The sequence below is a fragment of the Tursiops truncatus genome, chromosome 1, assembly GCF_011762595.2.
Source record: "Tursiops truncatus isolate mTurTru1 chromosome 1, mTurTru1.mat.Y, whole genome shotgun sequence".
In the NCBI taxonomy this organism is placed as follows: domain Eukaryota; kingdom Metazoa; phylum Chordata; class Mammalia; order Artiodactyla; family Delphinidae; genus Tursiops; species Tursiops truncatus.
The window spans coordinates 171,776,021-171,792,275 of NC_047034.1; the positions used below are offsets into that span (position 1 = coordinate 171,776,021).

At 43.0% G+C, this 16,255-nt stretch overlaps 1 long non-coding RNA gene and 2 pseudogenes across 1 annotated transcript in view; all 3 read left to right on the plus strand.

Moving 5' to 3' along the window:
• LOC109547266 (uncharacterized) overlaps positions 1–16,255 on the plus strand; it is a 37,479-nt gene that overhangs the window by 14,278 nt on the left and 6,946 nt on the right. The gene's annotated exons all lie outside the window — the stretch shown is intronic.
• Positions 1,597–7,898, plus strand: LOC109547251 (COP9 signalosome complex subunit 8 pseudogene; annotated as a pseudogene).
• Positions 7,914–14,228, plus strand: LOC141277115 (dehydrodolichyl diphosphate synthase complex subunit NUS1 pseudogene; annotated as a pseudogene).

The window sequence follows — 16,255 nt, forward strand, 5'->3', positions numbered from 1 at the left end:
AACAGAAATTCAGGAATAACTCTCTTCCCCATTCTCCCCTTCTATTGTTGGCCTCAAAACATTTTCCAACTTTTCATAGTCTCATAATCTGCCCCAGGAGTGAAAATACTTTTGTATATGTAGTCCTGGGTCTCTTCACTTTGTCGAAGCAGGCAGGACTAGTGAATTCCAGGATTACCAATCCATTGTTCCTTTAGTTTTTCTTTCTTATTCTAAAACAGGTTTTGAATTAATTTGTAGCAGTTTGTGTTCCCTGAAAGAAATTAAGTGTTAACCAAAACCTTTAATTATACCCAGATCCTTAAGACAGCTGGTGTAGAATTGAAGTGGTATGTGCTAGGCCTCTTTGGCTCATGCCTTTGATTTTATCTTTTGGCATTTGGTGAAGCTTGTGTGCAACTTTTCTAAACAACATATAGAAATATTAAATATCTCTATTCATTGTTCCAGGAAAGGATAGCTTTTCATGTCAAACTCTGGCATAGAAGCAAATTTAAAACAATAATAACCTTTTCCTGGAAAAGATAAATGATCTTCTTTAAAGACTTTAGTAATATGAGAAGTTTTTCAAAATATTTTTGGCCGTAGTTAAGCACTCCCACATGCTGTAATAGTCTCTTCCCTTCTGAGGCAAAGCTGGGAAGTTCAGCACTTCAGAAGTACTGGAGTTCAAAGAACAAATCCTTGCCGCCAACAGTATATTTTTTAGAAAAATAGAAATATATCTCTACAAATTAAAAATACTCCTGAACAGCCCAACATTTGTTTGTCCTGCCAGAGTATATATGGTCATCCCTAAAACAAGACAATTGTGCAGATTATATGAAACCTGTAGGCTTATCATTTTGGCATCACAGTTTTAAATGGCCAAGTTAGACAACACATCAAAAAGACTTCTAAAGTCCGGGTCTTTACTCAACAGATAATTTTTGAGCATCACCCTTGTGCCAGGTCCTATTCTAAATACTTAAGATACGTTGCAGAATAAAACAAATACCTGTTCTCATGAAGCTTATTGTGGGGGAGAGGGGAAGAAGAGGCAATAAATATAATAAAAAGGAAATTAAATAATAGCAGTAAGATGGTGAAATATAAAGATAAGAGAGAGGAAGCATGTGTTGTCGTTTCAAATGGGGCAACCAGGGTAGGCCTCAAGAAAATACTGAAGACTTGAAGGAGCTAAGGGAGCAAACTGTGGATATCTAGGGAAGAGATTCCAGGGAGAGGGAACAGCAAGTCCAAAGACCCTGAGGTAGAAGCATGACGGGCACATGAAAAGCAGCAGGGTAAACCAGTGTGGCTGAAACAGAATGAGCAAGGGAGAGAGTATAAGATATGATGGATGTCAAAGAGGTAAAGGGAGTGAGAGGCAGATCTACACTACCTGGTAGGCCATAGCAGGAACGCTTTGGCTTTTAATTGGTGAGGTGTTGCATGGTATTACTTAGGTTTTGAGAAGCGTTGAGAATAAGAGATGAAGGATAGGGGCTTCCCTGGTGGCGCAGTGGTTAAGAGTCCGCCTGCCAATGAAGGCGACACTTGTTCGAGCCCTGGTCTGGGAAGATCCCACATGCCGCGGAGCAACTAAGGCTGTGCGCCACAACTCCTGAGCCCACACACCTAGAGCCCCTGCTCCACAGCAAGAGAAGCGACTGCGATGCGAATCCCTCGCACCGCAACGAAGAGTAGCCCCTGCTTACCGCAACTAGAGGAAGCCCATGCACAGCAACAAAGACCCAGTGCAGCCAAAGATAAAATAAATAAATTTTAAAAAAAATCAAGGATAGAAGCAGGAACCTAGAAAGGAGGCTCTTTCAGTAACCCAAATGAAAAATAAGAGAGCTTTAATGACTAAGGGATCCTGGATATATTTTGAAGGTAAATCCAAGAGGACTTTTTGAAGGATTGAATATAGAGTTCATAAAAGGTGTCAAGGATGAGCCTGAGGTTTTTCACCTGGGCAACGAGAAAGATCAAGTTGCAGTCATCTGAAATAGGAAACACTAGACAGAACAATTATCCAGGGGAATATTAAGAGTTCAGTTTTGGACATGTTCAATTTGAGATATTTATTAAATATTCAAATGGAGACATTAGGTAGGCTGTTGGATATGAGTCTAGTTCAGGATGAAGTTCTGAAGATGTGTTTTACATATATATATATATAAAATGCATAATCGTGTGTACGTGTGTATTTGGGAGTTGTTAGCATATAAATGGCATTTAAAGTCTGAAATGGAATGACATCACCAAGAGAGTAAGTGTAGATACAGAAGGAAAGAGAACCAGGAAAGCCCTGAGGCATTTCTCACTTAAGAGGTCTCAGAAGCAAGGAACTTGCAGAGCAACTGAGTAGGAACAAACCAGTTAGGCAGGAGGAAAGCCAAGAGATGAGTAGTGTCCTGGAATTCAGGTGAAGAAAATATCTGAAGGAGGAGGAAGTGATCAACTGTGGAATGCTGCTGAGAGGTTAAGGTGAGGCCTGAGAATTGACTCTTGGAGCAATGTGGAGGTCACTGGTGATCTTGGCAAGAGCAGTTTTAATGGAGCAGAAGGGACAAAAGCTTGATTGGACTGGGTTGAAAAAAAAAAATTAGTATATGAAGTCTGACCTTTGGAAAAGTACTACAGTGGACTTGGAGAGAAAGATGCCAGGGACTATGGTGATATAAAGTACTGTCAGTTTCAAAAAGTTCCTGGATCAGTGCAAGAATCAGAAACTCAAAACCTTTAGGCTTTTGGAAGAGTTATTACACTCTCAAGATACGGCCTGCTGCTAGCCTTGTATCTGTTCCATAATGATCTGAATAATGCACGATTTCTTTGAGAAAGAATACTATCTTATGAAATCTGAAAATCCTGAACTTGGAATTTGGTCAGTACTTAGAAGAATTTGGTTAGTAGGACGAAGAATCTAGCAGAGAGATTTTCCTGGAATTTATATAAGTATTGATGCTCACCAGTGGTCTGAGGTGATTCAGCCAGCCAGTCGTGCAGTGCTTAGAGATGCAACAAGGCAGACTTTACCCTGGTTTCTCAAGTGTATACTTCAATAATTGCTGATGACTTTGCAACTTTTGTTGGACTTCCTGTAAAAGTATTAGAACAATGATAACAAACTGACTCCATCACAAGAATGGTAATGCCCTAGAAGGTAAGTGCCCAGAAGTTTCCTTTTAACAGGTTTTCTCCACCTGTCATATTGGAGCCTGCTGTAGTTCCCCAATGAACAACAGTTAACTAGTTTTGCTACATGCTTTATTTGAAAATGTGTTTATCATCCTGGGCTCAAGCTCCACCTTCAGAATCTTGTGTTCTGATAAATACAGACATTAAAAATTTTACTTTCAACTGTATTACTTTATCATTCCTTATTGGAGCTTGTGATAAAATATAAAGTATTATGTATATTTTATCCTGAAACATTTATGCTTAATAATTGTTGAAACAATTTCTACTTATGAAGCCTAGCTCATTATGTAGTTTATATTTTCTAATTACTCTCTTGTACTAGCACAGACTATACTTCCATCAATTCATACTGATTTGTACTGGTAAGAGAGTCATTCAGGGGTTGAAGGGAGACTGTCTCCCTAGAATGGAATATCAGAATTCCAGGGATTCTGATATGTCTGCTTTGTAGGACTTTTCTCATACCTCCTGAGAATCCCTGATGTGGAACTTAAAATGTAACTGAAGAACAAAAGACCACTTCCTTAACAAACCAGTTAGTTGACTTGAGATGTATTTCTGATGGTATGAGTGCATCAGTTGCTGGTGTGGAGGATATGTCATGAAAAATCGACTTCCTTGGAAGGTCCAAGAATACTATTTTTTTAAAAAAAGATTTCTTACTTTGAAAAAGTGTAGGATCCCTTGTATTGAAACTATATGTGCAAATATTATGCTGGATGTTTCTAGCCAATGGTTAACAGTTCTCCCTTTTGGAGAAATATAAAACCAGTTTTGTTTTGTTTGGTTTTTTTTTGTTACAAGTCCTCTGAATATTCAAACTTACTTATCTTCATGTGAAACATTCCTAGTTCATTTATTCTGTATCTGTTCCATAAATACTTATTTGACTTATAAATTAGAGAATGGGAGCAGTTTGCTGTGAAAGAAGAGAAGAAAAATGGAGTGGTCCCTGGTAAGGGGAGAGTGGCTGGGGGGGAAGTAGGATTGAGAGATTGTTTTTATTTTATTTATTCTTTTTCTTTTTGGCCTCACTGCACGGCTTGCAGATCTTAGTTCCCCAACCAGGGATTGAACCCACACCCTCGGCAGTGAAAGTGTGGCGTCCTAACCACTGGACCGCCAGGGAATTCCCAAGAAGTTTGTTTTTAAGGGGGAAGAATTTCAATACTTTTTTTTTTAAGACTTATTTTATTTATTTATTTTTGGCTGCGTCGAGTCTTAGTTGCAGCGTGCGGGATCTTTTGTTGCGGCGCGCAGGCTTCTATCTAGTTGTGGCATGCAGGTTTTTTCTCTCTCTAGTTGAGGCGCGTGAGCTCAGTAGTTGTGGCACTCGGGCTTAGTTGCCCAGCGGTATGTGGGATCTTAGTTCCCTGACTAGGGATCGAACCCACTTGTCTCCATTGGAAGGAGGATTCTCAACCACTGGACTACCAAGGAAGTCCCAAGGAATTGACCTTAGCTGGGAGTATAAAATAGTTGATCTAGTGAAAGACCAGGAGCTGGAATGTATGGGAGCAAATGCTGGTGAGCAAGTCTATACAAGAAATGCCACTACTGTACTAAGAGACAGAGTCGAGATAAGTAAGTTTTCCATGCTCCGTTTTTCCAGCTGAGGATGGGAACAGTCAAAAGGTTTTGGATTTACTTTCTATGGTCTTGGGCAAATCACAAACATTTTTTGCAGGCCCTTGGTGTGTTTTATTTTCCACTGAATGGTCATTATCTAAAAGAGTGTCTGGCAAACAATAGCTATTCAATAGATATTCATTGAATTAATTTTTGGAAATTAATCTATTAAAGAACTGTACTATGTATGCCGTACCTACCCCACAGGGTTGTTCCGAAGACCCGATGAAACGAGAGAGTGGATGTAAAAGTACTTTATAATCTGAGAAATGCTACTGAAATCCAAGGTATTATGTTAGAAAGAGTTGGAGTAAAGTCCACTGAGTTTTTGACTCCTTAAATGAGAAATACAATATAAATATGGAAACAGAGTCATTGTTAGTTTGGATTTTTTTTTTCCTTTGAGGGATATACCAAGACCTAAAGATTCTGTCAACTGGTTTGAAATTCAAAGGTGGAATACAACCTTTGTATTTGAATTTGTAAAATAGGATTTGATCCTATAAACCATGTAACATTACAGAACTGACAAAAATATACAAAGGCCAGAAAACCCAAACCATCTAAGTCAATTAGCTTTATGCAATGTCGTAAATTAAGTTCCAAGTTATATTTACAATACTGGGCATATGAGTGGTATAATACCTCTCTTTTTCTTTTCTTTCTTCCTGTCTTTGTTTTATTTTCTGGTAATTTATAAGTTCCAAAGTAAATACAGTATTGGAGTTGTGGATTTACTTTTCTAGGTAAAAGAAAAAAGGTTTAAACATAATGATATTTCTGCTGAGGATTTCTTAACATACTCCAAGTACACCAGACTATTTTCATGATAATTCTGTATGGTCTTCCCACATTATAGGACTGATTTGGACCAGAGTTGTGACTGAAAAAAAAAAAAATCCTGTTCAGTTCATTTCCATTTTCTTATCATTCCAGGGACTAAAGTAAGTAATACACTTAATTGCTAGAGTTTGAAAGCAATTCCCTATATGCTGAAGTTTTATTCCTAGGAGAAGCCCTAATCGTTGGTCCTGATGGAATACCTGCAAGGAGAGTGAATCAGCTCATGCCATCATTTTCAATTTTTCATCGTTATCTCTGGTGATTAGATATTACATAATTAACCAAGGTCATACAAGAGGATTCAGTGGAGCACTTTAGGATTAAATTAGGAATTAGACATTAGGAACTCATTGGGGTTCCCATAAGTGTTTTTAAGTATTGCAGTATTGGGATGCTTAATTAGGCTACCAGCCTAGTTCCTGCTGTTACCCAGCACCAGGCCTTTTAGGATTACTTAGAAAAAATGCTCAGTTCTCAGAAAATCTCAGAAGTCAAGCTCAGGCTGAGGAAAATATTTGCTGAGTAATACAATTCAGTCCCCTCCCCTGTAAAGTCGGGAGTGCCATATGTGTGTTTCTAATTAGCCCCACCAGATTTCTTCCAGGCGTGATTATGTGTCATGAAACTAACCATTCTGCCTCTGAGGAGTTATGCATTCTTGGGGAGATTTCTCTACACCATCTGATGTGATAGTCTGCCTATACAGGTTCCTGTGGCCCAGTTCTAGGTCACGTTGAAAGACTGTGCCACCTGGTCTTAACCTACTTTTTTTTCCCATGACACCTCAGTAAACAACAACAGTGGTGACATCCACAAAATATATCTGCCCTCACAGTAACACCAGTCTATCTTGCATCTTGCACAGGGCACCTTTTAATATGAAGGATCTTACATACCACTGCAAATTTTTTTTTTTTTTTTTTTGTGGTACGCGGGCCTCTCACTGCTGTGGCCTCTCCCGTTGCAGAGCACAGGCTCCGGACGCGCAGGCTCAGTGGCCATGGCTCACGGGCCCAGCCGCGGATCTTCCGGACCGGGTCACGAACCCGTGTCCCCTGCATCGGCAGGCGGACTCTCAACCACTGCGCCACCAGGGAAGCCCTGCAAATATTAATGATACTTCATAGATACTAGGCTGTAAGCCTCACTAGACACATTTTATGATTAGACATCCCCCAAATGAAGAGATGGAACCCCTTCTTCAGCCCACTCAGAACGAGGACAAATCTGGGTCATGAGCACAGCTCCACTCGCCTACTTAAAACTGTCCCTAGGGCTCGAGGAGAACTAATTTCCACTCCATGTTCCCCCAATACTCAGAAAATAGATTTTTTTTTTTAATGTGTGGGTGCTTCTCTCTTAAATGCCTACCTTTGTTTCGCTGCCGATTTGGCTTTTGTTCTTTCAATTCCAGCTAGATGTGGAGATTTTCTGAGCGTGAACTCACCTTTGGCAATTTGTCAAAAAAAAAAAAAAAAAAAAACTGAAAATGCCTTACATTTGCACTAGTATGTATGCATGTCATCATCAAAAGCAACTCAGGCCCTTTTTGACCTGCTTTCTTTTTTCCTTTTTTTTTTTTTTTTAAGTCGGGACAATATACTCTATTTTGGTTATTTCTTGGATAAGAGGTTGCACTCTGGAGTCACCTTAACCATTGCTGCCCTCTCGAGGTTGCAGATTGCAGCCGCCCCTACTGAAACCTAGGTTAGGCCTGCGGGTGAGAAGCAGATATGCAAGTAAAAGGACCAAGCAGACATTATCATGATAAACTGAGAAGCTTTTGCTTTTATGTGATGGTGTAGTGAAAAGAACACTTAACAGGGCACCGCTGAGTTCTCATTTAGGCCACTGGCGGACTGTGTGATCTCAGGCCCGTCATTTCTTTGTGCCTCAATTCCCTACCAATAGAATGGGAACGACTGGTCAGTGCAGGAGTCAGCCAACATTTCCTGTAAAAGAGCTTGGTGGGTCACTTGTCATTGTGGCAGCTCTGTCGTTGTAGCTCAAAAGCAGCCATAGACAAAATGTACGCAAATGAGGGTGGAGGTGTTCTGAAAAAACTTTATTTTATGGACACTGAAGTTTGAATTTCATATAATATTCACGTCATGAAGCATTATTCTTCATTTAGTTTTTTTTAACCATTTAAAAATGTAGAAACCATTGTTTAGCTCTCAGGCCACAGAAAAACAACAGGCAGGGACTTCCCTGGCGGTGCAGTGGTTAAGAATCCGCTGGCCAAAAAAAAAAAAAAAAAAAAAAGAATCCGCTGGTCAATGCAGGGGACACGGGTTCAAGCCCTGCTCCGGGAAGATCCCACATGCTGTAGAGCAACTAAGCCCGTGCGTCACAACTACTGAACCTGCACTCTAGAGCCCACGAGCCGCAACTACTGACACCGGTGCACCTAGAGCCTGTCCTCCGCAACAAGAGAAGACAGTGCAATGAGAAGCCCGCTCATGACAACGAAGAGTAGCTCCGCTCGCCACAACTAGAGAAAGACCGCGCACAGCAACGAAGAACCCACGCAGCCTAATTAATTAATTAATTAAATTTAAAAAACAAAGCAGGCAGTGAGCCAGATATGGCCCAGGGCTGAAGTTTGCCAACTTCTGGACTAGGTCATCTCAGAGAGCCCTTCCAATACAATCTTTTACAATTTAAAAAGTTGACTTAGCTATAGTTCCTTTTCATTTCCTTTTCTTGAAGGATGGCCTAGTACATGCTTATTTCGTGTGACATGAGGGATGTTAGAAGACATCTTGTCCCCAAAAAGATGTCTGCCAACTTCACACTGGTCAGCCTCAAAGACTAGCAATTCTACTTCTAGAACTGCACTGACCAAGACTGTCCAAGCTACAAGTCGAACTGAGTACTTGAAATATGGCTAGTCCAAACTGAGATGTCCTTAAGTGTAATACGCACACCAGATTCTGAAGACTTAGAATTTAAACTGTCTCATTAATATTTTATATTGATTGTTTTAAAAATATTTTTGATATATTGAATTAAATTAAAGATATTAATTTACTCTGTCCCTTTTTATTTATAAAAAGGAGCTACTAGAAAATGTAACATGCGTGGCTGACATGTTTCTACTGAACAGCACTGCTCCAGGACGTTACCTGTTTCATTGATTTCAGATTTGTTTCACATTCAAATGCTGTATTCTTGCATTTGCAGTAATACATTTAACTATCATCATTGTGTGGGTCTGGAAATGGAAGGTGGGGAGTCAAGATACAACTGAAAACATAGAGTTGGGGTGAGACAGAAGTCAGCTTCTCCCCACACATCCACTTTTTAAAGTCCCTAATATCTTGGAGTTCACATGACCGTCTTTAAGGAACAAGCACTCATCTGGAGGTCAGGATAAATGGGTCTCAGCCTAACCTGTAGCTCACTAGGTAAAGGGTAAGGCATTTCACTAAGTTTCCTCATCTACAATATGAGAATAAAATAGATCCTCTGTACCCCCCGGGAACTAAGAACATGTATGAGAGTTTGTGAGCTCTACGATATCCCAACAGTTTCCAGAAAGCAAGTAGCGATGACAGGTAGCTGCTGCCTCTAGCCTCCCTCTGACTAGCAGGCTGTACTCTTCCTTCAACTGCAGTGCTGCTGCTGCTGCGGCTGCCCTAAAATCTCCACAACCTGATTGGCAGTTACAGGCCAAGGACCCACCCTTCCTTGAGTGACAGCTAATCCAAGCCTGCCAACTTTAGTTGTCCCAAGTCACATTCGCTGACTTATTAAACCATACCTCTCAGTTCCAAGGAGCGCCTCAAGGGGTTAAACCCTCACGCCTCACCCAGCTGAGAACTTGCCACCATTCCTTGCAGTGGTAATTCAAATACGCAATGCTTATTCCCGCCTCAGGACGTTCTCTTTGCTGTCTCTTCATCTAGATTTGCACACACAAGTCTTCTTGACATCAATCGCTAGATCTCAGCTAGCACTTCCTTAGGTCCTTTGTGACCATCAAGAACACTCCCACACCGTTGCCCTATATCTTTCCCTTATGTTATTGTTCTTTGTGCTTATTTCTATCTGCGATCTCTTGTTTACTCTCCCGCTGAAATGTAAGCTCCAGTGCCTAGAAGAAAGTCTGGCAATAAGCAGTCAGTGAAGTGAATCTCTCCAGCCTTCTCCTTCTCGACTTAGCCACCTCCCAGAGTATCCTTGCCCCAGCCAGACCAATCTCAGTGCTATCCCAATGAGTGTTTGTGCCTTACGTGGGTCCAGGGCTTCTTCTGGGTGCCCAGTGACTACTTCTATCACCATACAATGCGTTTTTTAATTTATTTTTAATTTTTTGGCCACATTGCGCATCTCGCGGGATCCTAGTTCCCCGACCAGGGACCTAAACAGGGCCCTCAGCAATGAGAGCTTGGAGTCCCAACCACTGGACTGCCAGGGAGTTCCCATATTTTGTTTTTTTAAATTATCAGTTTGTCGAATGCTATATCAGAACAGTTAGGAAAAACAGAAAATAGTCTAGGTAGTTCAAATAGAAGTGGATTTTACGTAGGCAACTGATAGCAAAAGGGTTGAGAGGGCTGGAGGAGCAAATGGAGGAAGGAGCCCAGAAGCCCACTCCTGTCTTGATGCTGTTGGACCATCCTTGGGTCAGGTTTCCACATACTCCAGCGGATCACTGCCCTGGATCAAAGAACAGCCTACCCCGTTGTCCACAGAACCCACCAGTTTGAAGAGGAAGTCACTCACCTGACACCAAGATGATATTTCAGAATTTCTTCAGGACTAAAATACTGAGTTATGTTTGTATCTGCCCCACAGATGCACTCAGTAAATGGTTGTTGAATTGAATTCCAACCTTGGATAATATCATCCATTGCCACTTGCTGCAAATGTATTTTTCTCTTCCCTTTCCCCTTCCCAATCCAACAAACCCCTCCAGCTTCACCTCAAGATTCACCTGCAAGAATGCACCCCTGGCTTCCCTGGTGGCACAGTGGTTGAGAATCCACTTGCCAATGCAGGGAACATGGGTTCGATCCCTGGTCCCGGAAGATCCCACATTCCACGGAGCAACTAAGCCCGTGTGCCACAACTACTGAGCCTGTGCTCTAGAGCCAGTGAGCCACAACTATTGAGCCTGTGAGCCACAACTACTGAGCCCGCATGACACAAGTACTGAAGCCCACGCGCCTAGCGCCCGTGCTCTGCAACAAGAGAAGCCACCACAGTGAGAAGCCTGCTCACCACAACGAAAACCAAACGCAGCCAAAAATAAATAAATAAAATAAATAAATTTTTTAAAAAAAGGAATGCACCCCTCTCCAGCTCTCACTGGTCTCTGAGATCGTATAGCATTTTCTTCATTGTCACTCATTTTGGCCTTTTTTCTACAACACCTTCATGTTCTTCGCGTCTTATCTCCCTAATTAGATTCTATGCTTCTAGAGGCAGTAACTCTTCCATGTAGACCTTTACAGTTGGAAGAGATCTTAGTGTTTATCTGGTCCAACCTCTCACCTAATGTCTGAATCCCCGACATCTCTGGCAACTTCTGATTCGGTTTCTTGAAGACCTCCAGTTCCCGGGCTTTTCTTACCTAAAGAAGTTTGGCTCAGCGTCAGAATATAAGAAGATGTTAAATACAAAGTTGCAGCTGAATTCATGCTACTTCTGCCTTACGACTGAGTCAGTCCTTGAATGGGTGTGGGATGCAAAAGAGGGAGAACACTGAGGAATGAACAACTTTTTAGCTAAAAATGTTGGAGAATGTTTCTAGCAAGCGTTCGTCCAGGCTGTAATTCACATGTTGTGATTCAGCTCTTGCCCAATGGTATTAGGGTAAGTGAATTACAAAACTTACTCTCAAAAATCTCTTTTCTTCTTACTTAGGAAAGACTATGGAGAGTAATCTTTTGGGATGACGGTCATCCAGAAGGTTAGACGGACATCTTACCCATAGGGCTAACATTTGGTAGGAGCTTTAAAGTTTACAAAGCCCTTTCCAATACTTCGGCTCATTAGAACTGTGTGATGGAAGCAGCATTATCCTAACTTTATAAAGGAGGAAACTGGGACTCAAATTAAGCCCCTAGGCTGGCAGAGCCAGTGTGCAAACTCAGGTCTGCGTGGTTCAAACAGTCTGGTGTTGGAGGGAGCTAGCGGCGGAGGCGAGGTGAAGTGCTCGCAGCAGAAAGGGGTTCGGAAAAAAAAGTGTATAAAAAGGGGTTCGGGGGCGGGGGGCGGGGAACGCGGGGCGATAGCCGGATAAGAAGCGGTCTGGTCGCGGGTGGGGGAGGGGGAGGAGAGGACGCCCGGGCGCCACGAGACTATGACGGGGCTACAGGCTCAGCTCGGCCTGCACCGCACTTTCACCTCCCGGCTCCGCTTGCGGTTCGGCACCTGGAACTGGACCTGGCGGAGCTACTGCTGCGCCGCCTCCGCCGCGGTCCTAGCGCCGCTCGGCTTCGCGCTCCGCCAGCCCCCGGCTGTCGGCGGGAACAGTCTTGACCACAGGCATCCGCGCGGGGAGCCCGCCCCGCTCGCCGCCCACCCGTGGCTGCAATGGCGCGAGGACGCCAGCTCCTTGAAGAGGCTGCCTGTGCACGTAGACCTAGGGATCTCCGAAGAGCCGGAGCCCGGCTTCTCCGACATCGCAAGCCTCTTGGTGTGATGTATGGCAGTGGGCACCTCTTACATCAGCGTCTACGACCACAAAGGAATTTTCAAAAGAAATAACTCCAGATTGACGGATGAAATCTTAAAACAACAGCAGGAACTTCTGGACATAGAGGGTTCCAAATACTCACCAGAATTTGCAAATCGTAATGACGAAGATTGCCATTCGGCAGTCAAGGTGCTGTCCCCAGAAGATGCAAAAGCAGATATGGTGAGAGCTGCTCAAGACTTTTGCCAGTCAGTAGCCCAGCAGCAAAAGAAATCCACAGATTTGGATGTAGATATATCAGACCGTTTATTTAGTTCGAATGGTGCCCGTGGTCCTGATTTAGTACTGAAGTTTAGTCCTGAGGACAGCGCACTAGGCTTTCTGCCCTGGCACATCAGCCTGACAGAGATCGTCTCTTTGCCTTCCCACCTAAACATCAGTTATGAGGACTTTTTCTCTGCCCTTCGTCAATATGCAGCCTGTGAACAGCATCTGGGAAAGTAGTGATCCTTGGTTGTGATAGGGACAGAATAAAGGGACAAATTTAGGTAATTAAATAGTCAATCCCACTAGGGGATTGTAAGTAAAGAAAAAAGTATGGGAGACCCCCCTAAGTTAATGATCACTCAAGAAAGCAGGTTTGCTTATCCACGAAACCAAGCAGGCTTGCTTAGCAACAAAACCATGCAACAGAAGCACGAGACATGCCCCAAAACAATAAAATAATGGTGGCATGAGACCCACATCCTGCCCAGTGAGCTCAGTAAGTTAGTGACCCCTAGGACATGCTCTCTGCACACATTAAAAACAATAATTTATGGAAAGGTGACATTTCAAAGTGAAAGACCCTCATTATACTAAGACCTAAAATAATTTTTCCATAGTGCCATGACAGCCCTAGCTTGACCATGTAGGGACAAGAAAACTCCCTTGCCCAACTTGGAGGAGGAGCTAATGATGGAAGCATGACATCTACCCAAGAATAAGGCAGAAGGTGATCTTTTCCTCCTCCCCACTTTTCCTTTGATTATAAAAGTGTAGCCCACTAAGTTCTCCCGGGCAGCATCCTCTCGCTTGCCCACTTGTAAGCCTCATAGCATCCTATTCTAATAAATCACTTCTTATCTATCACTTTGCCTCTCACTGAATTCTTTCTGTGCTGAGACATAAAGGACCAGAGCTCTTCGGAGCCCCCCAAAAGGACACCTAACAGTTTCAGCTGTGTAATTTGATTTCAGGCTTTTGGAGAAAAGGACTCAAGTGACTCATGTTGACAAAGCACCTCTGAAATCCTGTACACACCTAGTTCATAATCCTCATAATTTATCAACAGACACAAAAGAAGTGTCTCACTTGAGACTAAGAGCACGTGTGAGTATGTGTGGGTGTGTGCATGCATGCATGTATGGAAATAAACTTATACATGGGGGAAATATTGGAGAAGAAAATATGTGGACTATGCACTTCTGAGCAAAGAGCAGCAATGTTTTAGGAGCTGAAATTTCAGATTTAAAGGCTTCAACCCCAACTACTTCCCTGTTTTTGTGGGGAGAGAAGGAGGTGATTAAAGCTGTTTTGTTGTCGTTTTGGGGGGAAGGGGAATAACTTTTGTTCAGTCTTTCCTAGTGATCCAACTTTAATTTTTAAGAATAATATATCAGGGATTTCCATGGTGGCGCAGTGGTTAAGAATCCGCCTGCCAATGCAGGCGACACGGGTTCGAGCCCTGGTCCAGGAAGATCCCACATGCCGCGGAGCAACTAAGCACGTGAGCCACAACTACTGAAGCCCGTGTGCCTAGAGCCCGTGCTCCGCAGCAAGAGAAGCCACCACAATGAGAAGCCCGCGCACCGCAATGAAGAGTAGCCCCCACTCGCCACAACTAGAGAAAGCCCGCACGCAACGAAGACCCAACGCAGCCAAAAGTAAATAAATAAAATTTTAAAAAAGAATAATATATCGACTTATTAAATGGAAGCATTCTGAGTTTGAGGGATCGCCAGAGGAATGGAGTTCTGTGTTGCTCACATGTTAAAAGTTTGCTCACCTTTGGAGCAGAGGGAATACCTCTTTTCAGACATCCGTCCATTTTCATCTCTTCATCGCTGTCAAACAATATGACTTGAAAGTGTTGCTCTGTTGTCTGTGTTCTGAAGATCATTTGAAAAAGAACTCTTACAACATCGAAATGCAGAATTTTAAAAAATTTAAAAATTGCATGAAGCAGTCAAAAAAAGGTGAAAAGCTTGTAATCTTAAAAGTAAAGGTGGAAAGTTTCCTGAATAAGGAAAGAAAGTTTTGATTTCCTTTTCTGTTTGGTGGGCCTTGTGCTCTGTAGTACCCAAAGGTGGTTTACAAAATATTTCCATTAACTATGCTCATTTAAAATAAGTATTTGAGGGAGGTTACCAAGGCAGTTCTTTTCCTCAAAAGTCACCTGTTCCTCTTTGGAATAGGACATTTAGGGCCATGTGAATACCCACGATTTTTTCTCAGTAAATCCTGATGGTGACTTTGCATAAAAAGATCTTTAAGTAAGATTGAGGTCTGTGTAGGTAATAAAATATTACCAAAGTCTACAAAAGTAATTTAATTTTGCATGTTCACTGATTCTGTTTTTTTTTTTTTTTGCGGTACGTGGGCCTCTCACTGTTGTGGCCTCTCACGTTGCGGAGCACAGGCTCCGGACGGACGCGCAGGCTCAGCGGCCATGGCTCACGGGCCCAGCCGCTCCGCGGCATGTGGGATCTTCCCGGACCGGGGCACGAACCCGTGTCCGCTGCATCGGCAGGCGGACTCTCAACCACTGCGCCACCAGGGAAGCCCGATTCTGTTGTTTTTTAAATGAATAAATGATTTTTTGATAGGTGTTTAATATTTCTTCCCTCATTACGGCTTGCAGGATCTTAGTTCCCTGACCAGGGATCGAACCCAGGCCCACTGCAGTGAAAGTGCCAAGTCCTAACCACTGGATCACCAGGGAACTCCCCCCGAAAGTGTACATTTAGAATGGAGTAGTTTAGGGAATTCTCTGACGGTTAGGAACTAAGATCGCGAAAGCTGGGCGACGCAGCCAAAAAAAAAAAAAAAAAATAGAATGGATTAGTTTAAATATTAGGTATGAAAAATAACCTAGACCCCACTCACAGCAACTAGAGAAAGCCCGCGCACAGCAACAAAGACCCAATGCAGCCAAAAAAAAAAAAAAACAAAACACTAATCAAAAGATATCTTAAAACAGACGTTCTCAACTCTGGCTACACATGAGAATCACCTGAGGGGCTTTTAAGAAATCCCCAGAGGCTTCCCTGGTGGCGCAGTGGTTGAGAGTCCACCTGCCGATGCAGGGGACACGGGTTCGTGCCCCGGTCCGGGAAGATCCCACGTGCCGCGGAGCGGCTGGGCCCATGAGCCATGGCCGCTGAGCCTGCGCGTCTGGAGCCTGTGCTCCACAACGTGAGAGGCCACAACAGTGAGAGGCCCGCATACCACAAAAAAAAAAAAAAAAGAAAGAAAGAAAAAAGAAATCCTTGGGCCACATCCCCTCTGGGAGTGGGCCCCGGGCACAGCCTCGTCCCTAACATTTGCAGGACCTGGAACTAGAGTACACTGGAGACTCATATACCTGAGTCTAAATACTTAAAATTCAAGCAAACAAACTGTTAAGTCAAATATTTTTCTATTCTCCCATCTTGACAAATACAACTTTATAACAACTTGGAAGTCCAGGTTCAAATGTACAGTTCTTTGACTCTTTGGAGTTCCAAACTAGAGGTGGCAGTTGGAGGAGAGTCGGCTCTTGGCCTGCAGCCTTTCCCCCTTTCTCCTCTTCCCACCTCTACTGCTCTTCCGCACCTAGAGCCTCATGCGCACAGGTGTGGGCACCCCAGCCTCCGCGTCTAGGAGCTAGTCACGCTTCCTACAAAGAGAGCCCTGGACTTC